The 13,534-nt window shown below is 35.2% G+C and overlaps 1 pseudogene; it reads left to right on the top strand.

Annotated features, from left to right (window-relative positions):
- The first annotated feature begins 606 nt into the window (after positions 1-606).
- Positions 607-1,788, top strand: LOC107895666 (putative expansin-A17; annotated as a pseudogene).
- Positions 1,789-13,534: the final 11,746 nt, after the last annotated feature.

Below are 13,534 nucleotides of genomic sequence, written 5' to 3'. Positions count from 1 at the left end.
AAGAAAAAAGACTCACAAAACCAAATGAAGCAGCCAGAAACGATGATCGAAGCTGTCAATCAGAGGAAATAACTGGCGCTCTGATACCATGTTAAAATACTGGAAAGATTAATCAATTTTATTCATCACCTAATGTACTGTACTTATACTCAATAATTAACTAACTTCCTAACAATAAAACTATTTAGTTACATGCTAACTAACCAGCTAACTAATCCTTTTAACAGAAACCATATGACAAATTAGGACATTTTAAAAGGATTGAAAAGTTTAGTTTGCTTCCTCAAATACACTTGAACTAATTATCAAATAATGGCAGCAGTCCCACTCTTTTTATTTGTCATTAGAAAGGAATAATATGATATACATCACATTCCATTTTGAATGATTCCTATTACTTGCCAAAGGTGCAAAATTAAACTACAATGGAAAAATTAAACTACAATCAATATAGGTTTAGACCAAACTTAAAATATCTCATCTATTTGATTGGTTAAGTAGACACTCTTCCATAACTCAATACTCTTCCATAACTCAATCATACTTTCTTCTATATGCATACAATTTCATGCATGAATTACGGTTCTTTTAATCATTTAATAAGGAATGTGGGATAGGTTCACTTAGTCGACAAACTTGCAATGATAGCTTAATCTTTAAAAATTCCATCAATAATTGTTTTATCAGCTACATCAAAGGTCTAACAGTGACTAAAAATATCTAAGATTTTACTCTTTGCAACATCGAACTCATTCTTAACTTTACATTCTTCATCATTTAAAGGAAAAAAAAAAGAAGAAAAAAAACCATTGTATTTAGATGGAGAGTGCCTATCTATTCATTACAGCCTAGTGGGGTTATTTTCCACTCAAACAGATGTTGCTGCAACTTGGTTCTCAGCCCATGCAACATTCTACGGTGGGAGTGATGCTTCTGGTACAATGGGTAAGTTTTTAACCCTTTTCTATTTTCTTTTAAAATTATACTGGTCTTAAGGCATATATAAACTTCAATATAAAGAGCTCTTGGTCTTGAACTAAGGATGATTATTAATGCTATGTGGGTTTTTTTAGGTGGAGCTTGTGTCTATGGTAATCTTTATACAGATGGTTATGGAACAAAAATAGTTGCACTCAGTACAGCTTTGTTTAACGATGGAAAGTCATGCGGAGGGTGCTATCAGATAGTTTGTGATGCTAAAAAAGCACTTCAATGGTGTCTCAAGAGTAGATACATTACCATCACTGCTACCAACTTCTGTCCTCCCAATTATGCACTCCCAAGTGACAATGGTGGTTGGTGTAATCCTCCCCGTCCGCATTTCGACATCTCTCAACCTGCATTCGAGACCATTGCCAAATACAAGGCCGGAATTGTACCAATCCTCTACAGGAAGTATGTTCAAAAGTTCATTTTTCTATTAAAAAAACTTTGAATTTTAAGCATAGTCTCTCAATAATTTGTTTTGTGCTTGGCAGGGTGAAATGCGAGAGAAGTGGAGGCCTTAGATTCACCATCAATGGAAGAAACTATTTTGAGCTAGTGTTGATATCAATTGTAGGGGGTGCTGAGGAGATTTTCAAGGTGTGGATAAAGGGTTCTAAAACAAATAAATAGGAAACCATGTCCAGAGACTGGGGAGCCAACTGGTAGAGCTTAAGCTATCTCAATGGTCAGAGCTTATCCTTTAGGGTTCAAGTCAGTAATGGAAGGATTCAAACAGCTCTGAATGTGGTGCCTGCCAATTGGCAATTTGGCCAGTCTTTCAAAAGAAACATCCAGTTTTAGACTTTCCTTAATTAGTACCTACCTCTCTTATGTATTTTTCTTTGATATACAACTATTTGTTTTCTTCTTTACTTTGGGTAGATAAAAGTCGCCGCTTAGATTGTGGCTTAGCCTAGTGGATTACAAAATATTATATGTATATGCCATCTATTGAAAACTCTATGTATTGCAATGTTACTATAGGCCTTGTATTGTTACAAGTAACAGTTTTGTACAGTCAAATTTCTGACAGGATAACTCCCAATTATTTACTAGCTAGACATGAAGCTTGAAAATTAAACCCTAATAAAACATTGAAAAAAAATCAAATTAATGAAAATTCATCAAGAACATGCAACGAAAATAAACCAACCAATTTAAGTAAAAGGAAAAATGCCAAAGAGGATTTTCAATTGTAATGTTTGATGATAATTTCAAAAACTGCGAAAGAGATTATATATACTTTTGTGTTGAGGAGAGGTAACAAACACCTAATGCTCGCCGACCAAAATCCCTCTCTAAAACAATCCCAATCCAAATTGAAATTATTTTAGTTTCCTTAAATAATTATTTAATTTCAAATGGGTCTACATCTATATACTATTCTTTTTATACAATTTAAATATTTGTAAGATAAAAACTTTATCAGGAAAATCCAATGGGACAAAATCTCGGTTAAGAAAAAAAGAGTATAATGTGTATTTACTCCCTCTCATGAAAACATCACATAATATCTCATATTTTACATATTCAATCTTGGATACTAGCTTTTCAAATGACCATTTGAACGTATTTGCTAAGAATTTACATCACCATTCTTTTGAAAGTTATGAGTGAGGAAAATTTTGGAGAAATATATTTTGATCTCTTCAGGAGTTTCAACAGTAATCATAGCAAACTTTAATCATGATTCTTCTATAAAAATCATGATTCTTCTATAATCTTCCTTCAACTACTATTCACTAAGTTAAATTTACCATATATGTTCAAATTATTTCAATTCATATAAATGAACAATTTTCCAAGAATTTTTCAAATTGCTTCTAGCATTCTAAATCCTTCAAGAATTTTAATATAAACTTTACTATATAGTGATTCATAAAAGGTTGTAACAACAACCATTATACGCAAGATAAATCTTTTATGAATTGCCAATTTAATAATAGATCAAAAAAGGTTATTGCATCCACCACAAAAGAATATTATAGCTTTTCATAATCAATGTTAGGACTTAGTGAAAAACTTCATATTTTATTTCGTTTTTGCAAAACTATTTCATTTATGCCCTCATACTTTAAGATATTTTAACTATTGGTCTAAAAACTCCACAAATTTAATTGTACTTGAGTTGTGTCATTTTGTTTTTGACCAATCCATTCCATATCTATATTTCTTTAGATTTATTCAAGATTCTCTTTTTGTTTTGTTATTTCAACAATATTATTGCATACAAAACCATTATCGACCACTTTTATTATCGATTCCACATTTTTCGAATTAACATAACTTATCGAGATTTCTTTATTTTCACTATTTTAATCTTCAGTTTCAGGTACTTGAATCTCTTCTAGAATTTTAGTCATTAGTAATGTCTTGGGTTTCTTTTAGAGCATCTACCTTCATTATATGACCATCTAGAAGAATTTTCATCTTTGAAACCGATTAATCTTTACTTTATTCTAATTGATTGTCCTACTGGGATTTAAATTAAAATATTAGATGATATATAACATTGGGTTATTCTCATTAAGTTTGTAAATACTTAACTTGTAATAAAGTGAATTATCTTTTTTGAAAGTCTAGTTCAAATTACTCTCTATAAGAATCTAGATAATGATAACTCCTTACAAGCAGTGATTTCATTCAACTATTATTTCTCTCCCTAATCTCGAAAAAACTATCAAATCAAAATAGTAATAACAAATCATGTCATAATTGAATCTCCAGTACATTCAAAACATATAATAATACAAGGAGACTCATAATTAATATATGTTCCCAACTTTTTTTGAAGACTCACTCATCTTTGTGTGTTGTGGTGGATTAATTAGAACATATACGCACTACAAAAATTATAAGATGCGAAATATTTAGCTCTTAACCAAAAACCAACTGTAATGGGGAGTATATATAACTTATTGGTTTGGTGCGTACAACATGAAAATTAACATAATCTCATGTTGAAATAGGAAGTTTAGTTTGTCGAAACCATTTTTTTGGAATTGACCTTTTTTATTTTGAAAACGAAAATGGGAGTGGCCACCAATCTTTTTTATTAGGTGTGATCGGGTCACCTCATAGTTTGATCGTTTTAATAAGATGTTCAATTTATTAAAACAATACTTTTTTCGGTCTACAAAATCCAAAAAACGGGTTCGGGAGTCTGTTATGTACGAGGAAGGATTAGCACCCTCGTAATGCCCAAAATTGGTACCTAATTGATTAATTCATGTCTTAGTGTCGAAAGTTGAAAACTTGGAAATAGTTTAAAATATGATCCCTCTTAGGACTAATGTTAATTTTACCTAAAAATTGCTTGAATAAATCAAAAAGTATGTTTAAGTCCCTCTCATTTCGAGGCAACGAAATGCCACATCCCCTAAGTTAGGACACGACACTTTGAATCCTTGAGCATGAGTTTGCCTTTATTTTTTATTTGAAATCTTATGTATTTTAATTTTGAAAGGATATTCGATTACTCGAGTTCAACAAGAAAATCGAAACCCCGTAAGTTAGGGTATGATTTCTCGAATCTCTCAAATACGGAACATTACCTATTTTTGAAAATTTGTTTTGTATAATAATAGGTGTAATATTAAAATGATAGCTATTTATCTCATTTGGGATATAATATAAAAGCGACTGATTACATTTAACATAATGCATGATGTAATGATTTTAAAATGGTTATACGGATAGAAAATTTGAATGACATATAATAAGTGAATAAAGAAATGCTATGATAATATCAATGTAACTATAATAATAGTAAGAATATTAATCCATGGTATAATATAAATAAAGTAATAAAAATAAATAAAAATAAAAAATAAAAAAATGAAAAATAAAAATGCTAGATGCCTTATGACGATTATAAACGTAAATGATGCGAGAATGATAAAAGAAATGACAAAGTAGTAAAAATAAGATAAAAAAATAATAATGATGATAATAATGATAATAAATGAATAAAATTTACAAATAAAAAATATAGATAATCTAATTTTGAAAATATATAAAAAGGGGTAATAAATAAATAGATGAACAAATAATAATAAAATAGTAATAATAATGAAAGCATAGATAAAAAAAACCGATGAAAGGAAATAAAAAATATTAATAAAAAATGTCGAAATAATAAATAAATGAATACAAGGATTGAAACAAAAATAAATAAATAAATGAATAATTTATAAATAAATGAGTAAATGAACAGATAAATGAATAAAGTAAATGGAATAAGGAATAAATAAACAAGTAGATGAATAAATAAATAACAGAATTAAAATAAAAAGGTCTTAATAGTAACTCAAATGAAATTAAAAGGACAAATTGTATAAAATAAAAAAACAAAAGGGCTAAAATGTAATGCGTGTGTAACACCCCTAACCCGTAACCGTCGCCAGAATAGATTAAGAGGCATTACCGGACTTATAACTTAGTTCAGAATAATCACTTATCAAATAATCATCACTTTTCAGTAAATATCATTCATTCACATTATACATATATTTAGATCGAGTATACAAAGCTTTAATCATGCATTCGGGACTAAATTGATAACATATAAAAATTTCAGAAACTTAGAAAAATTTCAACATTTCAAATGTCACACGCCCGTTTGAATAGGTTGTGTGCATCACAAGGCTAGTAGACACGCCTGTGTCTTAGACTGTGTGAAAACAGGGCATACATATTGACTTGTGTCACACGGCCGAGGACATGCCCGTGTGCCATAACTGTGTGAAAACTAGAGAGGTTACTGACTTAGGTCACACGGCCGGACATACGCCCATGTACCAGCCCGTGTGTTACACACGGCCAGTAGGCACACCCGTGTGTTTAGGCTGTGCCAAACCTGTAGGGTATACTGACTTAATTCAAAAGGGTACCCCATGAGACACACGGTCGTGCAGCATGACTCTGTGTCGCACACGGCTGAGACACACGCCCATGTCTCTGCCCGTGTGGACAAAAATAAGCTATTTGCAAAGTCATTTTGCCACCCTATATACACAAGCATTCACAAGCATAAATGACCACATTTTTACAACTCAATTGGCAACCAAAATAACCATTTCAATACACATTATATGTAACACCCCTCACCCGTATTCGACGCCGGGATAGGGTTCGAGGCATTACCGGGGCTTTACACTTATAACACACTATTTGGGTCGCAAATTTTTGCTAAAATTTAAAACCTTTCAACCATGAATATCCCTTCCCTTATATAGGCCTTCGAGGCCTCTAACGTACCTAGAGGCAGTGCGGGACAAATTCGGGCATGTTTGATAAACCTTGGGCTCCTCAGACAAAATTTCCTTATCTTAAAGTGTTACAGGCCCGTGTAGATGGGCCGTGTGGACTCACACGCCGGTGTGAATTGGGACACTCCCATGCCCTTCGGCCGTGTGCAACACTGACTTATCAATACGGCCGTGGCACACGCCCGTGCTGTCTGCCCGTGGACAACACTGTCTTTTAGACACGGTAAGGACACATGCCCGTGTGGCCTACTCATGTGCATTTTTGATTTAAAATTTTAAATGCAGAGGACACACGGCCATAGCCCACACCCATGGGAAGGAACCGTGTGTCACACACGGCCTAGACATACGCCCGTGTGTCCGACCCTGTGGACCCTAATAGGCTATTTTCCAAGCCTTAAGTCGCCCCTTTCTACTCCTTATACCTAGTGGTTACCAAGTTTGAAGGAAAACATGATTATACACTTGTAATAATCTTGATAAAACTAGTTGTATGGAAACCTCATATCATTGGTTTCATACATGAAAGGTTATTTCCCATTTAGTGTTTATGGGTTTCCATGTCACTTTAATAAGTCTGAAATTGGCTCGTTCATGTAACTCATTGCCAATTGGTAACAACCAATCACTTGTAAATAAAACCATACAAAAATTCGTAGGTTATAGCCTACTTCAATTAAGACAATTTTCATGGTTCTATACAAAAAGGATAAACATATTTTTTTTACATGCCTTCATTTGGCAAATCAAATGACACATATAAAAAAATACTCAAAAATCCTATACATGCCATTGAACAAAATAAAAATGTCTTTATACTAAAGCTTGACTAGATGATAGTGTGTCGACTCTCCAATTGTCTTCTAGTCCTTATGAGTCATCGAGCTCTGTGAGATAGGGAAAAAGAGAGGGGTAAGCATTTACATGCTTAGTAAGCTCGAATAACCGGAAAGTAAACTTACCGAGTAATTATCATACATCCATATTTAAATCATGAAATCATCAATTATGAAATGATTCCCTATCACATACACTCAATCAATGAGTTAGTCACATAACAAAGCATCATGTAATTTATGTAGATGAGCTCATCATTCATCATCTTATTGACATACATCATATTAATCCCGTTGAGTTTCTAGGAAATCTCGATGGAATACCCATTATCCGTCAATTCTTATGAATGATCATTTCACATATATGCACTCCCGCGAACCTCACATCTTATGGTAGGATTACCAGTCCAGGCTAAATCCCCCATATCATGAACTCATAAGGTGATGTCGGGATTACTAGTCCAGGCTAAATCCCTTATAGACATACACCCTTACTGAGCTCGGATCTGAATTACCAGTCTAGGGTAAATTCAGACCCTAATCAGATTACCAGTCCGGGCTAAACCATAATGCACACATATTCTTCGGGAGGCTCTATCATTCAAGGAACACCCTTTCGAGCTAGATCCTTTTCATAATTGAGATCAACGGATTACCCATCCGGGCTAAATCCTTACCGCAACACATGCATGATCTTAAATCACATGTAATTACAGATTGCCATCGAATTCCCTTTGTCAACCTCAACCGAGACATTTTTCACAGGTTATCATCAAATATGCATTTCTACGATATTTAATGCCAATAGTAAATGAAATCATCATGCATTCATAAATCATACAATTATGCATATTAGGGGTTTACTTTAAGTTATCTGAACTTACCTGGTATTTGTTTCGGAGTTGTGTTTCAGTAATAAACCTTGCGTTTACCTCGATCGACCTTTGGAATTTGTTCCTTGGGGTCTATAAAAACAAAATTATATCATTAATACCTCACATTATACATCACAAGTCTAATTCTCACCCCCGGTCCAAATGACCGTTTTGCCCCTAACCTTTGATATTTTTACGATTTAGTCCTTAAGCTCGTATAATGAAACACATGCAATTTCTACCTTACCCGAGCCTAGCCGAACACTTTTCCTTCTTATGGTAGCCCTCATCTTCCATTATTTTCACACTTCTACCACACATTTTACAACTTTTGCAAAATGGTCCCTACAAGGGTTTTTCATGAAAATCACCAAGGAAAAAATGTTTAACATATATTCATCTTTCATGTTCCTCCATAATCCATTAAAATACAAGCGACTCATGCTTGGGTAAATTTTTAAACATGAACCTTAGCATGAAATATGGGTAGAAATGGAAAGAGCAAGCTACCGGGATTTCAAAAATACAAAGAACATTAAAAACGGGGCTTGAGAGCACTTACTATTGAGCTTAGAAAGCTTGAAAACCTTAGCTATGGTGACAAGAGAATTTCGGCAGCATGGAGAAGAAGAATGGCTAATGTTGGCTTGATTTTTCACATTTTATTTCATTAAAAAGCCAAATGACCAAAATGCCCTCATGCCATTTCTTTAAAATTTCATCCATATAAGCCCATTTTTGTCAAAAAATTTAGAAATTGGGCAAATTACTCTCCAAGACCTTCTAATTCATAACCCAAAGCAATTTCATACAAATTGCTTCTAGAATTCAAGTTTTACAATTTATTCAATTTAGTCCCTAATTTCCAATTGAACACCTTACTCAAAGAATTTCTTCATGAAACTTTAACACATGCATATACTCATATTATAGACCTCATAATAATCATAAAATAAATATTTTGATGTCGGATTTGTGGTCCCAAAACTACTATTCCGACTAGGCCCTATTTTGGGATGTTACATTTTTCCCCCCTTAGGGACTTTCATCCTCGAAAGTTTTACCAGTACATAGGTTCGGATATTTGCTTCTCATGGTTTCTTCTGGCTCCCATGTAGTCTCTTCCACACCATGTCGATGCCATAAAACTTTTACTAGAGCCATACCTTTATTTCTCAACTGTTTAACTTCACGAGCCAATATCTTAACCGGTTCCTCTCCATAAGTCATGTCCGGTTGAATTTCAATCTCAGTCGGCGAAATCACATGAGAGGGGTTTGATCGGTATCGCCTTAACATAGATACATGGAACACATCGTGAATCCTTTCTAGTTCAGGTGGCAATGCCAAGCGATAGGCTAACGGTCGAACTTTTTCAATCATCTTGTACGGTCCGATAAATTGCAGACTCAGTTTGCCTTTCCAGCAAAATCTCAACATCTTTTTCCATGGAGACACTTTCAAGAATACTCTATCTCCAACTTGAAACTAAATTTCCTTTCTTTTCATATCAGCATATGACTTTTGCCTATCCGATACCGCTTTTAAACAGTCTCGTATCACTTTAACTTTCTCTTCAATTTCTTTAATCAAATCAACTCCTTGAATCTAATTTTCCTTAAGTTCCGTCCAGTACAATAGAGTTTGGCACTTCCTGCCATATAAGGCTTCATAAGGTGCCATCTTCAAACTTGTTTGAAAACTATTATTGTAGGCAAATTCTACCAACGACAAGTATTTTTCCCAGCTACCCTGAAATTCGAGGATGCAACAACGCAACATATCCTCGAGAATCTGAATCATCCGCTAAGACTGACCATCAGTCTGAGGGTGAAAAGCTGTGCTAAAACTCAACTTCGTACCCAAGGCTTCTTGTAACTTTTTCCAGAATCTTGAAGTGAACCTCGAGTCTCTTTCTGAAATAATCGATAGTGGTACCCCATGTAATCTTACAATCTCAGAAATGTACAAGTCGGCCAATCTATCGAGGGAGTAATCTGCCTTCACCGGAATGAAATGAGCCGACTTCGTCAACTTATCCACTACAACCCATACCACATCTTTCTTCTTCAAAGTCAATGGAAATCTTGTCATGAAATCCATAGTAACTCTATCTCACTTCCATTCGGGGACCATCACAGGTTGTAGCAAACCTGAAGGCACTTGATGTTCAGGTTTAACTTGCTGACATTCAAGGTATTTCGATACAAATTTAGAAACATCTCTTTTCATGCCGTTCCACCAATACATCTTCTTTAAATCGTTGTACATCTTGGTACTTCCAGGGTGAATAGACAAACGGCTGTTATGTGCTTCTTGAAAAATTTTCTGAATAAGTTCATTATTTTTGGGTACACAAATCCTATCTCTAAACATCAAACATCCATCAGGACTAATTCATAAATCTGACTCAACACCAGACTCACATTGAGTTCTTTTAGATTGCAAGTCATCATCATTAGTTTGAGCATCATAGATTTCCTGAAGAAATGTCAGCCTAGCCTCTAGCTCAGCCAAGACTGAGCCATTATCAAGCAATGCCAAATGAGCATTCATGGCCCTTAATGCAAACAAGGATTTTCTGCTCAATGCGTCAGCGGCCACATTCGCCTTTCCCGGGTGATAGTCAATGATCAATTTGTAATCCTTGATTAAATCTAGTCACCTCCGCTGCCTCAAATTTAATTCTTTTTGAGTCATCAAATACTTCAAACTTTTGTGGTCAGTGAATATGCGGCAAGTCTCACCATATAAATAATGCCTCCAAATTTTCAAAGCAAAAACGATGGCGGCAAGTTCTAGGTCGTGTGTAGGATAGTTCTTCTCATGCGGCTTCAACTGTCATGAAGCATAGGCTATTACCTTGCCATCTTGCATAAGTACACAACCCAGTCTATTTGAGGACGCTTCATTGTAGCCTACAAATTCTTTTCCCGACTCAGGCAATACTAAAGTAGGAGCTTCAGTTAATAGTGTCTATAACTTCTCAAAACTTTGCTGACACTTCTCTGTCCATTCAAACTTAACGTCTTTCTGTAGTAACTTCGTCATCGAAGTGACTATAATAGAAAATCCTTTCACAAACCTCCGATAGTAACCGGCTAAGGCCAAAAAGCTCCTAACCTCAATTACATTCTTAGGTGGTTTCCTTTCGACGATAGCGGAAATCTTACTTGGATTGACTCGGATGCCTTCACCTGAAGTAATATGACCCAAAAATCCAACTTCCTGAAGCCAAAACTCACTCTTGCTAAACTTAGCATACAACTGCTTTTCTCGTAGAGTCTGCAACACAATTCTCAAGTGCTTTGCATGTTCTGACTTATCTCTGGAATAAATTAAGATGTCGTCAATGAACACAACAACAAACTTATCCAAATATGGCCAGAAGATCCTATTCATTAGATCCATGAATACGACCGGTGCATTCGTTAACCCAAACAGCATGACAAGAAATTCATAATGATCGTACCTCGTTCTGAAAGCTATCTTAGGTACATCCGATTCTTTAACTCGTAGTTGATAATAGTCAGACCTCAAGTCTATCTTAGAGAACACGGTAGCTCCTCTCAACTGGTCAAACAAGTCATCCATCCTTGGTAAAGGATACTTATTCTTGATAGTTACCTTGTTCAGTTACCGATAATCGATATATAACCTCATAGATCCATCTTTCTTCTTTACAAACGATACAGGGGGCACCCCAAGGTGAAAAACTTGGCCTTAAGAATCCTTTATCTGTTTGCAACTGTGCCTTCATCTCTTTCAGCTCAGTTGGTGCCATTCTGTATGGAGCAATAGAAATGGGAGCTATCCTTGGCACTAGCTCAATACCAAATTCTATTTCCCTCTCAGGAGGTAATCCAGGTAATTCTTCTGGAAGTACATCTGGGTACTCACATATTATAGGCACAAACTCAATCTTCAACTCTGTTTCCTTAGTGTTCAATACAAATGCAAGATAGGCTTCATACCCTTTTCTCATATATCTCTGAGCAACCATTGCCATGATCACAACCGGAGGCGTATCCAACTCTCTTGAATCAACCCGTAGAATATCACCATCCGGGCATTTCAATTTAATATACTTCCACAATTTACAATTACATCATGCAGTGCTAACCAATCCATACAAAGTATTACATCAAATTCATCAAATGGTAACAACATAAGATTAGCCGGAAAACAATGCCCCTGAATCGTAAAAGGACAGTTCTTACAGACTTTATCAACCATGACTGATCTGCCTAGTGGGTTCGACACTTTAATAATAAATTCCATAGGCTTAATGAGTATGTTCATTCTAGATACCAAGCTTATGCAAATGTATGAATGCGTCGACCCCGGGTCAATTAAAGCAATAACACTTGTATTAAAAAGGGAAAAAGTACCCGTAATAACTTCAGAAGTAGAGTCTTCCTCTCTGGCGCGTATCGCATGCGTTCTTATCGGGGTTCAAACCTCTGATTTTGCAGCATCTTTAGTCACAACTCGACTGCCACTAGCACTCTCAGGGTATCTCAGAGGTCTACCTCGAGGAATAGGAGTACTTGATTTCAGAGTTACATCCACTTTTTTTTGACTTGTTTCGGTTAGTCTCTGAGAAAGTGATCAAAAGAACCACACCTAAAACATGCGCCACTCTTCATTCAGCACTCTTCGAATTGAAATTTGTTGTAAATCTTACACTTCGACTTTTGATCAGCTACACTCCCCATACTAGTTACCATCGGGGAGGAAGACTTTTGACCTTGTCATTTAGAGCTTCTCGCTCTACCTGAATATTCCACTGACGAAGTGGAGTGTTCATACTCGATCTTGGCTTTCTTTGTGGAGAACGAGAGTGTTTTAACGCTAGACCTCTTGCTCACAACTCGAGCCTCTCTTTTAGCTTGTTTTATTTCATTATTAAGTTCTTCAGCATTCTTGGCTCGATCGGCCAATGTGGCAAACTCCCGTATTTCCAAGATCCCAATCAAAAACTTGATGTCCTCATTCTAGCCTTCCTCGAAGCGTTTACACATTTTCGATTCCGTTTGGACCCATTCAGTTGCGTATTGACTTAGTCGTTCAAACTCTCTCTCGTATTCTGCTATAGTCTTGTTGTAAAACCCCTATAACCCGTATCCGTTGCCGGAGTGGGTTATGAAGAGTTACCAAACCAAAACACTACATTTGTATATTCACATTTACATAAGTTCATTAGCAATTATATGCATAGCGAAACAAAATCAAAGATCGAAATTCAGACTTATACCGACATTCAAAAGTTACCATATTCACATGGCTTATATACAACAACATCAAAATATCATCCACATAAGTCTAGTCTATACATGCCATACAAATTCCAAAACATAATAGTACCAAAACGATAGATAGTGTGACGAGTTGCTGACGATCCCCGAGCAAGTGGCTGGAGTTAACGATCTAAAAACAGAGAAACATAACAAATGGAGTAAGCTTCCATAAGCTTAGTAAGTTTTGAGCAATGCAAACAATTAAATTCAATTATAAATCGATCAATCAAATTCTCAAGTGGCATTTCTTAGGTATATTGCCATTT

Source organism: Gossypium hirsutum, chromosome A08 (genome assembly GCF_007990345.1).
Source record: "Gossypium hirsutum isolate 1008001.06 chromosome A08, Gossypium_hirsutum_v2.1, whole genome shotgun sequence".
In the NCBI taxonomy this organism is placed as follows: domain Eukaryota; kingdom Viridiplantae; phylum Streptophyta; class Magnoliopsida; order Malvales; family Malvaceae; genus Gossypium; species Gossypium hirsutum.
This window is presented reverse-complemented; position numbering and strand designations above follow the sequence as displayed.